General features: G+C 49.9%; 3 pseudogenes; 2 read left to right on the top strand and 1 right to left on the bottom strand.

Moving 5' to 3' along the window:
* Positions 1–15,512, bottom strand: part of LOC131588521 (zinc finger protein 850-like) — a 497,145-nt pseudogene that overhangs the window by 134,454 nt on the left and 347,179 nt on the right.
* The window catches only part of LOC131588505 (zinc finger protein 208-like), a 911,601-nt pseudogene that overhangs the window by 103,188 nt on the left and 792,901 nt on the right, over positions 1–15,512 (top strand).
* The window catches only part of LOC131588510 (zinc finger protein 850-like), an 88,119-nt pseudogene that overhangs the window by 2,928 nt on the left and 69,679 nt on the right, over positions 1–15,512 (top strand).

A 15,512-nucleotide genomic window follows, 5' to 3' on the forward strand; every position in this document is an offset into this window, starting at 1 on the left:
TCATCAGAGAGACGCGCTGTGATTGGCTGAGGGGCGGCAGATCCCCGGAGGAGCGAGATGGAGAAGCGGGGTCACTGGGAGTGACTGGGATGGACTGGGAGAGGCTGGGATGGACCGGGAGAGCCACGGGAGCCACTGGGAGGGACAAGGGGCACCGGGGAAGGGCACAAGGAAGGCTGAGGGCTCTGGGGTAATTCCCAGGGAGGTTTGGAGGGACACGACCGGGCCCCTCTCTGTGCCCCGCGAGCAGCGGCCCGGACAGAAAAGTTCAGGAGCGGGAGGAGGTGTTTCTCAAGATTGATTTTAATCCTCATTCTCCTGGTCTGATTTGCTCAGTCCTAAGTTCATTTCATTTCCCCATGTCGGGCTGTTGTGCCCCTGATGGTGATCCCTGAGTGGCCTCTCCCTGCCCTTGTCCCGACCCACGAGGATTTGGATTTGTTTCAGTTCAGTGGAATTCATGGTGATTTGGGAGGAGCTGGAGCAAAGCAGTTGGAAAGCACAGTGGGCTTGAGAGGGACTGAACCAGGGCAGGAGTTGGGGCTGCCTCGAGTGAGCTCTCACAGTGTGAACCTTCCTGGGGTCTTTCTAAGGGAATTTTGTGAAGTTTGACATTCATTATTAAAAAGCAGAGTCACAAGTGGAGTTCCACTTTCAGCTTGAAATGAGGGGATGGAACGTGGGCACTGGGAATTCCGTAACCTCAAGTTGTTCCTTGATACTGGACACTTTAGCTTTGGCAATCTGAAGCCCTTCAGCAGCAATGGCTCTGCCACCCCCTGGTTTCTGGCTCAGACCAGCTCGGAGCTTGGACAAGGTCTGGGCTTTGTCCTCTTGAGCTTCGGGAGCCTCCCGGGAAGCACCAGCCCTCCCCAGCCCACCCTTGGTAGGACTTTTTCTTTTCTCTCTCCTGAAGATTTTATCCCCAAAACTGCCGTGGGAACGTTGTATCCAAGCACATCCTCCAGCCCTGCACTTTCCTCCTGTGAATTCCCTGTGCAGGGAATGTGTCTGTGCTTTTCCCTGCTCTGTTCACTGACAAACAAACCTGAGCCCGTGGGACTGTCAGAGCTCCTTCATGCAATGAAATCAGGTTGTGTTGATCATGGCATGTTCTGGAGGAGCTTTTCTTGGTGTGTCTTGTGCTGCTGGAAATGACACAAGAGCCAGGAGGGAACAGAAGCTGCTGCTGCCCGTTGGCTCAGGGCCAGGGAACCAAGTTGTGCTCCTGTGCAGTTGGGCCCTGCTGGAAGCAGAGCCGCCTTTCCCTTGAGCAGCTCAAGCTTGTGACAGCTCCAAACAGGAAACCTCAGCAGAAAACTCCTCCTCCAAACTCAGCTGCTTTCCCTCCTGCAGCTGTTTGGGAAAGAGCCTCAAAGCACAGACTCTGCTGGGAGCCATTGGTGCATTTCCTCCCTCCCGGCAGCAGCAGCAGCTCCTGAGCCCTTCACGGGCTCCTGTCCCTTCACAAACCCTTCAGCTCCCTTTGAACTCTCAGCAGTCACTAACATATGCATTTCTTTCATATTTAAGCTGCATTTAAACTTCTCTTTTTCTCTCCTCTCTATCTTTTTAATCTCCTCTTTATCTCCTTTAATCCCATCAGCACCAGTAGGATGGGGATGGAGTCTTGGGGTGGGTGTGGGATGAACTGAGGATCCAGCAGAGAAGGGCAAGGCAGAGGGGAGAGGACTCAGCCAACCCTTCTCCTGCTCTCTCCTCCCCCAGGGTGCAGCTAAAGCAAGTCAGACTGGAAAGGATCCCACAAATGCTGTGTTCTCCTCCCTCTGAGCTTGGCTGGGGATCCTCAGCTTCAGCCTGGTGCAGTGGCTGAGATTCGCTAATTTGAGTTTTTTGGCTAATGCAGTAAATAATGTGGTGGGTTTAGCGCTGGCTGAAATCTCCAGGGCACTTACTCATTTCTCATTGTGAGATATGGATTAGGAGAAGGGCAAAACAGGCTTAAAACTTAGAAGGAATAAAGAAACTTCATTAACCGGAGTACAAGAATAAGAAACCAGAATTAAACTTTCAGAACACCTTTCCTCCCCCTGAATAACTTTTTTTTGTTTTATCTGACATTGTCGAGATAAAACTTGTGATTTTAAAACAGTATTAATTATGCAATAGTTTTTATTGGATTTTGTTATGTCATGGAGACTTTTTTACAAGGAACAGGTTTTTTGTGGTTTTTTATTTTTACAAATAGCAGCTGTCTGGGAAGAAATTTTGCTATTGTGACGTTTTTCTCATTTTTACAGCCCTCCTAGAGGTGTGTCTATGGGTTATGAATTCATGGGATGTTATTTTAAGGATGAGTTGTTTGAAGGCAAATGTTTTCTTCATTTGTTTTTGTGATCATCTCTGGGAACAGAAGTTTTCTTCTTCTCTCCCTGGGGGCAAAGGTTTTTTATTGTTTTTATTTATTTTTCTGTTCAAACTTTTTATGGGATTACAGTTATTTTAACATTTGGTTGGTTTCATTAATGGATGTTTTTGTTTAGATTTACAGTTTGAATATTTTTTTATACTTTTTTCATTAATTAAAGGAGATATTTTCATACATCATTGTTTATTTCTATGGCTTTACTAAAAGAATATTTTCGTTTTAATTTACATTTTTCCATTTTTTTTTCTATCAGAGGTTTGACTTTTTTTTTACTGACTTTGATGTTTTTATGTTGTTTTTTTGCGTGTTGTTAGTCTGTCCTTTTCTGTCCCTGGAGAGATGAACAAGGTTTGTAGGTCTCATCTGTGTATTGAAAGGGTTAATATCTTGCCCAGGCCTGTGGCTGGTTACTCGCTCTGTGCTGGGGCAGCTGCCGGAGCTGTTCCTGCTGGATGATTTTCCCGTGGCTGCACTGGGATCTCAGCAGCCAGGCCAGCACTCAGAGGCCGCTTCCGCTCCCCCTGCCCGGCAGCTTCTGCAGAAACTCAGTGGCAGCAGAATTTCAGCCGAGCCGGGGGCTGGCCCGGCCCGGCAGCGCCGCTGGAAGGGGCTGGGCGGGTTCCCCGGGAAGGGCTCGGCCCCCCGGGAACGGGACCCAGAGGGATTCCCGGGAGGGGCCAGCGCTGCAGCAGAGCCCGGCCCGGCCCCGCCAGGGCCCAACAGGGGCCGGATCCCCGTTACCTGCTCAGGGACAGAAGAAAAACAGAAAGAGGTTCCCAGGCTTGGGTTTTTGAAATGTGGTACTCACAGAAGCAGATCTAATTTTGAATGGTAAAAAATGTTATCAGTTCTCAGAATGAGCCAAATATTCTCACCCTGCAGAATCTCAATAAGAAGAACCTAAAGCACAGTGGATATCCTGCTGCAGTTTGGTGGTTTTTTTCATTCCTACATAGTCTACATAATGTTTGAAATAAGTAGTGTTATAAATGACTTTCAAATTTCCAAACAATCAATCTAATTAATTGATAAAATACTTTAATAAATTGGAAACAAAATAATAAAAGAATACAATTTAGTAAAAGAATACAATTTAATAAGAAAGATACAATTTAGTAAATATATTCAGGTATATATATTTCTATATATATGTGCTGTTGAAGAATGGCTCTCTTCTTGAGGCCATAGCTCCTTGGAAGGCCTGCACAACCCTGACTTTGAGCTAGCATAAGTCCTTGGCAAAATATTGTATCAAAGAAACGAAGAAGACTAATTGTTAATAAGACAATGAAGAATAAGAATTTAGGATGAGAAATCTGATAAATGTATCTTAACAAGTTTTACTAAAAAGTATCTTATAGAGCTTGGGTGTTATGAGCTGGTCCAATAGAAATGTAGAAATTAATGCATGAAAAATAGCAATTATCCAATCATAGTAGAATACAGATCGCAGGTTAGCTTTTCAAAATACTATAAAAATGTAGCTAAGATTGTAATAAATTTGGAAAAAGCAACTAACTCACATTGGGTCCTCTCTTGATTCCCAAACCTGTCTCTTACAATGTGCATACAATTGGGCAGTGGTTACAGATGGTTAAGGCATAAGCAAAACCGACTGGGGTACAGGGGGTGCTTCTCACCTCACCTCACGTACAAAATAAAGCACTTTAAGCTAAACTTATATACTGTATGCTTCTAAATATTCATTCATGTTTCCCGTAAGTTTCCTCCTATTTCTGATTTTGCTGACTTCACGTCACCTTTCTTCAATGGCGCATGCTTCACTTGTTGTTAGGGGGTCTTCAGTCTTCTTTTGGGGGTCTTTTGGCGAAGGCTTCTCCTCTTCCTCATTGTCCTTTGGATAACCTTACAGGTTTGCATGTGTGTACTAAGCGTTGTGTTATGTTGGTCTACTAATTACTCTTATATTTACTAATCTTTAGGCCCAATGCCTAGATTCATCCTAATTTTGTCCATCTCAAGGCCATTTTGGTCTTGAGACACCATTTATCTTCTAAACTACATCCTGTGCCTTAATTTTGACATGCAACATCTGCAAAGGGGTACATCTGCTTTAAAACACTGATTCTTGATAGTTTCTAATAACGACTTTAATAACAGCTGCAATTTAGTTAGCACAAACCAATTCCATTTATTACACTGGGAATGGGGAATCTCTGTGCTTCCATTTCCAGGTGAACCCCCCTTCCTGGGCACAGAGACCCCCTTGAATGTTCATTTCGGGGCACTGGGACCCCCTTGTACCCCCTTCCCCAGCCCCAAAAACCCTTGCACCCCCTTATCTGGAACCTGGAATCCCCTGAACCCCCATTCTTGGGAATGGAAACCTCCCAGAACCCCCATTTCTGGGCACCGGGACCCCCCTGAACCTCCATTTTCAAACACTGGGACCCCTTGAACCCCAGAACAGAGGAAGGGACCCCCTGAACTCCCATTCCGCTGCAGCAGGACCCCCGTGCACCCCTGTATCCAGGACTGGAACCCTCCCAAACCCTCCATCCTCACACCCTGGGACCCCCCTGCAGCCAAGCCAGGGACCGGCCAAAATGAGAATGGATCCCCCAAAACCACAGCTCTTCCTTTTAAACAGAAAAGGGGGAGATGTTGTGGTGTGTTTTTGTTTAAAGTTTGAAGCTGTTTGTATAAGTGGTCTGTTCTGTTACCCCCCTGCTTTCTTGGTTTAACCCAAAGTTATGTCCTCCCCTGCCCTGCCCATCATTGTATCCCAACCCCTTTTTCCAGCACCTTCCCTATCAATCTTGTCCACCCTGCCCCTTGTTCCCCAATGTTCCCTGTCAATCCTGCCTTATGCCAACCCCCTGCTTGGACGTCCCCTTTGGAAATCCCCTAATCCACAGCACCCCATTGGTCCATGTGTCCTATTCCTCTCCCCAGGATATCCCTCACTGGTTGAAGTTTTGTATCCACCCCTGGACCCTCCACATATATAAATTGCTGTACGCTTGTATTCTGTGTCTTTTGTCCCTGGACCCTTGGGCGGTTAAAACTTTCCCTCAAACCCAATATAAAATACCTTCCCCCCACTCTTGCCTCCACACTGTGTCTGACAGCTGTTAAGTGCTGTAGAGCATTGCTCTAAGCCACACCTCGAGTCATCCTGCTCGCGAGGTGTGTCCCACTTCCACCGTGGAGTGGATGAAGAGTTAACCGGGTCGGGCACTGTGTCACACCCAGCTGATCCCAGTGTGTCCCCACTCTCTCCCAGTGCCCTCCAGCATGTCCATCTCGCTGGTGCCCTTGAGCTGGAGCCAGCAGCTCCTGGTGCTGCTGGAAACCGCCCCCGGCAATGCGGGCTCAGCTCCAGCTGCCAGGTGGAGCACGTCAGCCTGGAGCACCCCCTGAGCTGGCACTGGGGCACGGCCCGGCCCCCACAGCGCCGGGGACAGCGGGGGAGGCACTGGGGGGGCCAGAGGGGGATTGGGGTGTGCTGGGAGGAACTGGGAGGGAGTTACAGATAGACTGGTTTAAACTGGGGAAGGGATTCAGGTGCTTAGGATGGCTGGGAAGGGGTTTGAAGAATGTTGGGGAGGGTGGGATGGGCTTCTGGGGGTCCTGGTGGACACTGGGAGGGAGTTTGGGGGTGCTGGGTGTCACTGGAAAGGATTTGAGTGAGCCTGGAGGAGCTGGAAGGAGATTGGGGATTGGAAAGCAGGGGTTGGGATGAGGTTGGTTGAGCTGGGAAGAGACTGGGAGGAGTCTTGATGAGTCCTGGTGAGGCTGGAAAGGGACTGGGAGAGGGTTTGGAGGTCCTGGGGCAGTGGGGAGAAATCGGGAGAGGGCTGTGGGATCCTGAGAGGAACAGGAGGGGCTCTGGTGGGTCCTGGGGAGGCTGGGAAGAGACTGGCAGTGATCTACCAAAATAGCGATATTGATCCAGTATCAATATCAATCTGTTAATGGAGAAAAAACCTCTCCAACAGTTTAAAGTTACAAAGTGGATGTTTAATCACAGCACTGGGCGAGTGCAGGAGTCATCCCCTTAATATGCACTGCAAGTTGACAGAAGATTCCAGTGTCTACTTATTTAAAAATCTTGAATTTCCAAATTACTAATACATATTAATATTAATAGATATGCATAATGCTAAACACTTCCCATTCCCCACTTTGGATTAAAATGCACTGTAATGAGTTTAAAATGTCACTATGCCTGCATGGTGGGCTCCCTAATTTGAGGAGGGGGTTGTTTTGGTGAGGAGGGGTCATCAAGAGATGAAGGAAAACCGCTCTTCCTCACTCTCACCTTTCTACCTTTACAATGGTTGACATTACAAATGACATTTGGTACAATTCCAATTTCCTTCCTTGTGACTTTTAAATGGGTTTCCAGATGTAAGGTCTGTGATCTTCCTGAACCCGTTGATCAGTTTCTCTTCTCTCATTATAAGCACATCTAAACAAACATACAATGAAAAGGAATTTTTTACCTAAGTCTGAGATTCATTATCTCAAATCCTGCTTCTCACGTAATCATTAACTCGAACTAATTCCAGCAAGGCCTATCTCTATCTAACGTCTCCAGTTTTTCTAAAATACCTCATTTTTTTAAAATCAGTGACTCCAAAGGAGGTTTCAGAGGGTCCTGGGAGGGCTGGGAGATATTGGAAGGGTCCTTGGAGGGGCTTGGGAGGTCTGTGAGAAGTTTTGGGGGTCCTGACCTCTGCAGACCCTCCTGGGATGCTGTCAAACGCTGCCCACAGCAAGAGGCCGACGGGGATTGGAGTTTCCATATTGGGCTTCATCTTCCTGGCACTGGGGTGACGCGGATCCGGATTTTTCCCCAGCCAGCTCCCGGCACCCAGCCAAGAGTGGGCTGCTCATGGAAAGCAGGGCAGCTTAGGGCTTATGCTCTATGGCAGTGGCTGTCCAGCATCGAGGGCAGGAGCAAGGACGAGGGAGAGGTCTTCCATGTGGTTTCCAAGAGGAATTTATTCTCTTGAAGGTTCCAGGGAAGAGAGATAAAAGATACAGGGGTACAGCAACTTATGTGTGGGGGAGGAGCAAGGGGAGTGTACAAATAATAAACCAATAGGGAAGACTTAGGGGAGGAGCACAAGGCGGGGTTACATAATACATAAACCAATGGAGAACACAAGGAGAGGAGAGTGGGGCACATGGGCTAATGGGGCTCTGAGGAATAGGGGAATTCCAAAGGGGGCGGTCCAGGCAGGTGTTGACACAGGGGAGGATTGACAACTTCATGGGAGGGGGAACAGGGAACATTCGGTAACAAGGGGCAGGTATCAGGGTGGCTTGGCAGATGGGGTAGGAGGGCATGATTGGGACCAAAGTATTAACATGTTTGAGGGGGGTAAAACTTAACAATAAAGAATGTAATTGAATCAAATATAATAAACAATGCACTGCAACACTGGGGCTCAGCTTCTGCCTGTGCAGGAAGGTGACTTGGGGGGCCCAGGGGTCGTGTGCTCCCCCCCACAGAGCATGTGTGCTCCCCTCGGGGCCCCCAAGCCTGGTGTCACCCCCTTTTCTCTGCCCACACAGCTCCTGAGGCAAAAGGTTCTAGAGGATTGAAAGTCAACAATTCCCATTGTCATTCTGTATCCTGTTGGATTTTCATTCCCCTGCTTTCATCCAGGTGCCCACAGGGAGCCAGGAAGATGTGGAGCCTCCCAGCCAGGTGTCTTCCCAACACGGATCACCAGGAGCACGGATCACCAGGGCTCTGCCCAACGGGGGTCACTGGGGATCATCCAACGCCGATCCTCCCACGGGGGATGGAGCTGGAGCAGCGCACGAAGCTCTTCCCGCACTCGGGGCACTCGCAGGGCTTCCCTTACTGGTGCCTCCGTTGGTGTTTGGTCAAGTCAGATCTCTGTGAGAAGCTCTTCCCACACTGGGGACACTCGTAGGGCCTCTCCCCAGTGTGGATGCGCTGGTGGAGAGTGAGGGTGAAGTTGCGGTTGAAGCTCTTCCCACAGTCGGGGCAGCGGAAGGGCCTCTCCTCTGTGTGAATCCGCTCATGTTTGAGGACATCGGAGCTGGTCTGAAACCTCTTCCCACACTGGGGACACTCGTAGGGCCTCTCCCCAGTGTGGATGAGCTGGTGATTTCTCAGGTTGGAGCTCCACCCAAAGCTCTTCCCACATTCCAAGCAGGTGTAGGGCCGTTCCCCTGTGTGGATCACCTGGTGTCTCATCAGGTAAGATGTGCTGGTGAAGCTCTTCCCACATTTCCCACACTCGTAGGGCCGTTCCCCCGTGTGGATCACCTGGTGATTCCTCAGTTTGGAGCTCTGGCTGAAGCTCTTCCCACATTCCCCACACTCGTAGGGCTTTTCCCCAGTGTGGATCCTCTGGTGCTGGATCAGGTTAGAGCTCTTTCTGAAGCCCTTCCCACATTCCAAGCACTTGTGGGGCTTCTCCCCCAGCTCTGAGCTCTGGCTGGATCTCTGGCCGTGTTCCTGGCACTGGGGGGATCTTTCCTCCTCGCAGCTCCCTGGACTGGGTTTGCAGCCCCTCCTCGTGCGGGATCTCCAGGGCTTTTCCTCCTCCTCTTCCATCTGGACAAAATTTGGGAATGAAAATTCCTGGTTAGGAGGAAAAAAAGAGAGGAGAGCGCCTTGGGCTGGGGGTGCCTCTGTTGGGAAGGTAGAATTAGAAAGAAATTATAAATATGACTCTTTGGCCAGAAAGGCTAAAGGAGAAATACAAATGAAAGCACGGTTTGAATAATTCAAATAAACCAGGCTGGTATGCCAGAGCACGTTCTTTCCCCCAGTAAAACTAAGCTGAGACCCCTCTTCCCCGCCTTATAAGGAAAGGTCTGAAGGACCCTGAGATAAAACAGTGATTTCTATAGGTCACACACAAATGTTACTGTATTAGTATACTTAGAAAGATTGGTTAGTAAAGGAATAGAATATTCAATGTATAGGTTACATAAGTAATTGTAAAAGAGAGTTCTCTCTCTTTGCTCTCTTGGTTCTCTTAGTCTCTCATAACTCTTGGCTCTCTTGCTACTCTCTCTTAGCTCTCTTGTTTCTCTTAGCCTTCTTGCCTCAGGCTTTCTACACTCTTGCTGCTCTCTTTTTTCTGCTCTTCTTTATCCCTTTTTCCCGACTCTCTCACTTCTGATCTGTTACTCTCTTTCTTAGCAATCTTAAAGTCTTGAACTCATGTATTCATATTTTACCCCCTTTTGTATTGTTCTCTCTGAGCCTGCTTTGCGCTCTGTTGGCTCATAGCAGGCTCTCTCTCTCTCTCTCTCCCCCATGCCCTGAAATAAACTACTAACATCTAACTCGACTATAGAGGTCTCTGCCGTGTCTCAGACCATCCACCCCCGAAGTGTCTCCTACATGCCCCCTTGCCCAGGTTCATCTCAGAAAGACATTGGGCATCTTCATCTGTAAGAACCTCAAAAACACCAAGATTCAGCCCAAACAACAAAACACAGATCAAAAACTAACCAAACAACAAGATTCAGCCAAAACCCCCTGCACAACAGAAAGGTTCAGCCCCTGCAAGAAACCAAAGCACCAACATTTAGCACAATAAGGCTCAGAAACACCAAGATTCAGACCTGTGAAAATCGTGGATCGCCCACTGTGGTCACCTGCTGCATGTGGGGAGGCAACGAACCTGGGGCTGGGGGAGCTGCAGATACAGGGATGAACTTTGTGCTGCTTCCTCTCCCTGCTCCTCCTCCTTCTCCTGTGTCGCTACTCTTCCTCACACTCCTCCTCCTCCTTCTGCAAAACCCCAGGTACATATTTTCACCGTTTTGTTCCTCAGCCCTGCTTCTCCTTCCCTTCTCCTCCTGCCCCCAGGCCCAGCACCCACTGCCGCCTCCCTCTTCCCCCCCAGTCCCACAGCATCCCACCGCAGGGGCACGGATGGAGCTGGGCCAGCTCGGCCTGGGGCAGCGCTGGGCTCTCGGCCGCTTCCGCCCGCACTCGCTCCCCACTGCAGCCGCTCCCGCCACCACAGCGCGGGGGGGCCCGGCCTTGGCGCTCCCCCCTCCCACCTCCCCAAATTCCCCTCAAGGGGGGCGCCAAGGCCCGGGGGGGAGGGGCGCAGCTGGGCTCCAGCTGGGGAACGCTGGCAGCTGCGGCTCTGCCTGGACACTGATGAGTCATCAGCGCCGCGCGCTCTGATTGCCTCAGCCCTGCCTGAGCCCTGCGCCTGCACCAAGGGGGGACACCCTGCTCCAGGGGGGATGGCCCCAAAACGGGGGAACCCCAGCAAAGGAACAACAACAAAGGCTCTTTACAAACTGATCCCGTCAACCTCATTGCACATAGGGCCAGGGACGTGGACATAAGGAAGTGACAGGAGGAGCCATCAGCTGCACAAAATGTTATTAATTGATGACACAGACTGCTGCTCAGCCAAGGTCCTGCTAAATTCATCAACTTCCAGAAGAACAACAAACACTTAACACAGCCATCAATACTGTTAGCTATACAAAATTACAGCTAAAATGGTGCATATTAAGGGGGTATGTAGTAGGTGCATTAGGAACTTCAGCCAATGGGGAGAGGGAGATGCGGCCGGAAAACTTTGAATGAAAAGGAGGCTGTGTCCTCCAACAATTGGAGACCACATGGGAAATGTCCCATAGCATCAACCCTTTTTTATGAATGAAATGACTTTTACAGGACTCCTCTGTCTTCCCTGTGGACAGAAACCTCTGGGGATGTCAATTTTTCCACACACCTTGGGGCTCCTCCGCAATTCCTTCCACCGTCCGGGCCGGCGGGCACTGAGTGCAGCTGAAGGTGCCTCACCCAGTTTGGGGGATCGGCTCCCTCGGCTGGCGGCGGCACCGGGGATTGATTGGGTACCCGAGAGTGAGCAGGAGACAGACGAGGGACGGATCAGGGGGGCTCTCAAGAGTCGGCAGGGAGAGAGCACTGAAAATCTCAGCAGTGACTCCAGTGGGATCTTCGGGGAGTAAACATGGCAGGGCACCCAGGGAGGGGACAAAAGGGAAAGCCACAATGGGGTCCCAGCCAAAGGGATGAGGATCCCAAAATATCTCTCAAGGGTCCCTTGGGAGCATGTGGAGGTCGTTTGCACATTCTCCCAGAGGGAATTAAGGACATGGACAGCCAGGGGGGCAATAAGGGAAGTCCAGAAGGGATTTAGACAAAAGGGGATGGATGGTGTTGGTGTGCTGGGAAGGGATTGGCTGAAGGGGAGTGTGCAGGAATGTGCTTAAGCCAAGAAGCAGCAGGAGGAATCCATGGGGTAAGAAAAAGGATGATGGACAAGAGGAGGAAGAGAAAAATACTGAGGATTGGGATGTGTTTCAGAAGGGTCTTATCCTCAGAATTTGCCAGCTGACTCAGATCCTTTGTATCCCAGTTTTCCAGGACAGGAAAAGAAGGAGGTCAGGATTTCAGGGGGTTTCTCTGAGCTGGGAGCGGCAGGAGCGGGCGCAGAGCTGCGGCACCGGGAGCACGGGCTGGGGGCCTGTGGGGAGCTGTGGGGCCGGGCCGGGGCTGTGGGGCAGCCGGGGCTCAGCGCCGGGCGCTGCCTGACCCCAGCACCCCCCGGGCAGGGCCGGCAGTGGCCCCCGGCCCCCAGGAGGCTGCGGGACGCCCCGGCCGCTGCCCGGCCCCGTGGAGCTGCCGGCCCTGCCCGCCGGGGGGGCCGCCTTTGGACACTGCGGCAGGACAGGGACCGGCTCTGGGATACGGGCTGGGGAGGGGAGCCTCAGCACAGCCAGCACCAGGAAGGAACAGCTCAGAAATGGGGATTAGACCTGCAAGGATCCAGATGATCTTTTAAGCATTTTGTGCTGGCTCCCTGCAGAAAGGAAGGATTTTGCAGAAAGCTCAGCAGCTGCCACAGGATGAGCACCCACAGGCACTGAGGGGGGCTGCAGCAGGGCCACAAGAAGCCCCTGCAGCACTTGCTCCCAAAGGCTCAGCAGCTGAATGCAGCAAGGGATGAGCAAAAGGCCAAGCTGAAGGCAAAGGCCATGGCACAGTTCCTACAGCCCCTGAGGGATCAAGCCCAGGGCCCAAGGGGGCCCCAGCACCCAGGGGACACCCTCAGCCACAAGCACCTGGCACAGGCATTGCCCTCCTGGCCAGGGGACAGCCCACCCAAACAGCCCCTGGCAAGGAATCAGCCTTCCAGCTGCAGGGCACAAGGACACTGCAAGCACAGACAGGAGCACCCTCAGCACCAGCAAGTCCAGCCCTTGATGGACACGGATTCTTAGCGGTCTCACAGCTCCCATTCCACCAGGGACCCACCACACTGCAGCCCTTGGGAACATTCAGGGTGGCTCTGGATCCAGAGGAGACCTTTCCTGATGGACACAGGGGCCTCTCCATCCACTCAGAATCTTACACCTAAAGGTGTTAGGGAATATTTTAATAATTAAGGCATTAAGTCGGATAGATGAGTGGGCGTGTTTTATTCAGCCACTATTAGCAGATGTGGGGGATGGGTTTGAAATGCAGGAATTTTTATGTGCTCACAATTGTGATGGTAATTTACTGGGAAGGGATTTGATGACTAAATTGGGAATTCAGATTAATGTTGCAAAAGGTGATACAGAGGCTGGTTCTGTTGAACCTCTGTGTCAAATGTCTGGCAGAGCCTAGGCTAAAGTGAACCAAGAAATGTGGGCAGCCCCAGGGAAATTGGCAAAATTAGATATGGAGCCTCTCCAAATTTCCCTCAAGCAACCAGGACAAGAGCTGTGGAAAAGCAATCCCCTGTTCCAAGGGAGGGAAGGAAGGGCTCACAGCCTGTCTGGGAGTCCTGCTCAAGGCACGGCTTGGGGAGCCAGGGATGGCTCCCTAGAATGCTCCTATCCTGCCAAACAAGAAATCCAATGGAATCCACAGAATGCTGCAGGACCCAAGAAGAAGAAATAAGATGATGAAACCGAGGCACCCCACACTCTCAGATCCTTACACCATCCTCAACCAGGTGCCCTCCTCACACTGCTGCCATTCACAACTTGATGCAAAAGATGCTTTCTGGGGATCTGCCCACTTCCAGAGGATGCAAACACAATTCTGCCTTGGGCTAGCAACAAGAGGTAGAAGGGAAAATGCTCAAGACATGGATGGTCCTTCTGCAGGGATGCACAGAAGCACCGGCCTGATTGGGGCAAGCCTTGCAGGAAATATCAAAGGAATTGACCTCACCCTCAGGGACTGGCTTAATGCAGGATGTGGATGAATTCATCCAGTCAGAAAAACATGAAGAGGTAGAGGAAGCCTCTGTGAAATTGCTTCATTTTCAAGCTAAAAAGCATGTTTGAGTATCTGGGAAAAAAGTGCAAATGGAAGAGAAAATGTTTAAATATTTGAGACCTATTTTGACTGAAAGCCTGTGGTGAATTGACTCAGAGAGGGTCCAGGGAATCTCAGAAATAATGTTACCCAGGACTAAAAAGGAGCTGCAGCAATTCTTACAATTAACAGGGAATTGTAGGAGCTGGACTGAGGATTCTCTCTTCTAGCCAGAACATTGTGTGGATTTCTTTTCCCCCAGATAGTCTCAATGTTAGGGAGTAGACATAAGAAAGAGAACAAAATTTAACAAAATGAAAAAATAAAATGATTGATGCCCCAGCCATGGCTCTTCCAGACTCAGAAATCTGAATTGGAAGGGAATATTAAACAGGCCACCCCTGAGCCTGCACTGAAGGCAACGCAGCAGCAGCCAGGGCTCCCCAGCAGGGGAAGCCCCTGGGCCTGCCCACAGATCCTCTGCTCAAATCCTCGGCCTGGCCACCCTCCTTTGCCATCTCCAGCCACTGCGGGACAATCCTTGCTCTCACTCTTGCAGCTTCAGCCCTTTCTGTGCCTGCCCTCGCCACAGCTGCTGGGGAAGGCACCGGGACAATTCCACTCTGCCTCTCAATTCCACTCACACTCTGCCCTGCCTGGGATTAGCTGCTGCCAAAATAGACCAACTTTAAAATGGCTTCAAATCTTATTTCTCTGGTCACACCAGGTTTGCCTTTGCCTTGGGGAAAGGAATTTTAAATGTTTATTTTAAGGGATGTTCCACCACTCAGCAGAGATGAAATTAACATCTCAACAGACTGGGAATAGCCCAAAAGATTCCCCACCAAGATAACGACCATCAACAAAACATCAACACCCAGCAGCAAACATCAACCAACATCTCCCCCAGACACTGCCCCAGGCACAGCTGGAGACACCTGGTCTGGAAAAGGCTGAGCAGGAAATCCAGGAGTGCCCACCTAATTCACATCACAGGCACAGAAATCCGGGTGCCACAGGAAACCAAATCCTAACAACTCCACACCTTCAAACCAATGAACATTAAACCAATGGATTTCTATGGGTTCAGACTGTATATAGTTTAGGAAACATCTATTAAATTCACATGTCTTGGAATGATTTTCTCTGCACACTCAGCCAAAGTGAGGAATTAATGATTTCTGTTGCACATCCTGGCCAGAATCAAGTCATGCCTTGATTTTATATTGTTGGAGAGTTTTTATTCATCTCGCAGTTTTGGTGACAAGACTACACCATTATTATGCTTTTCTTTAATAATCCTACTTCTATATTGTTACTCAGACTGGTAGTGCTGGGCCAGGGTTGGGAGAATCAGTTTTTAGACTTAGGGCAAGAAGTAGAAAATATCTTGATTGCTTTGGATTTTTTTGGGAATGTGTGTGCGTGGCTGTTACGATGGCAAAATTTTGGTATGCATTTTTGAATGTTCACTTTTATGCCTCAGTTTTAAAAACTAAGAGCTTTAAAGGTGACCCCCTTAACTTGTAAAGAGATAGTATAGCATTTTTTTCTTCAAAAATGTCACTTTTGGAGTGGCCACATGTGAGTCATCCCATGGCCTCCTGGGAAGAGAAGCTTTGTTCCAGGCAGCCAGGAGAGGAGCTTTAGAAATGCAAATTAACACTGATGGCCCAAAGCCTGCACAATGGCCCAGGGGCTTCCTGCCTGCAGGAGGAATTGGGCTGATTCTCTCTGCCCCTCAGCCCAAGCTCTGCCTGCTTGCACAGATGGAATTTGCACAGTTAAAGGCACAGCCCATTGTGAGGATATCTGACTCTGCTAGAGGAATTGGTTAAGATGCAAAGGAAAACAGAA

The sequence above is a fragment of the Poecile atricapillus genome, chromosome 26 (assembly GCF_030490865.1).
Source record: "Poecile atricapillus isolate bPoeAtr1 chromosome 26, bPoeAtr1.hap1, whole genome shotgun sequence".
Taxonomy (NCBI): domain Eukaryota; kingdom Metazoa; phylum Chordata; class Aves; order Passeriformes; family Paridae; genus Poecile; species Poecile atricapillus.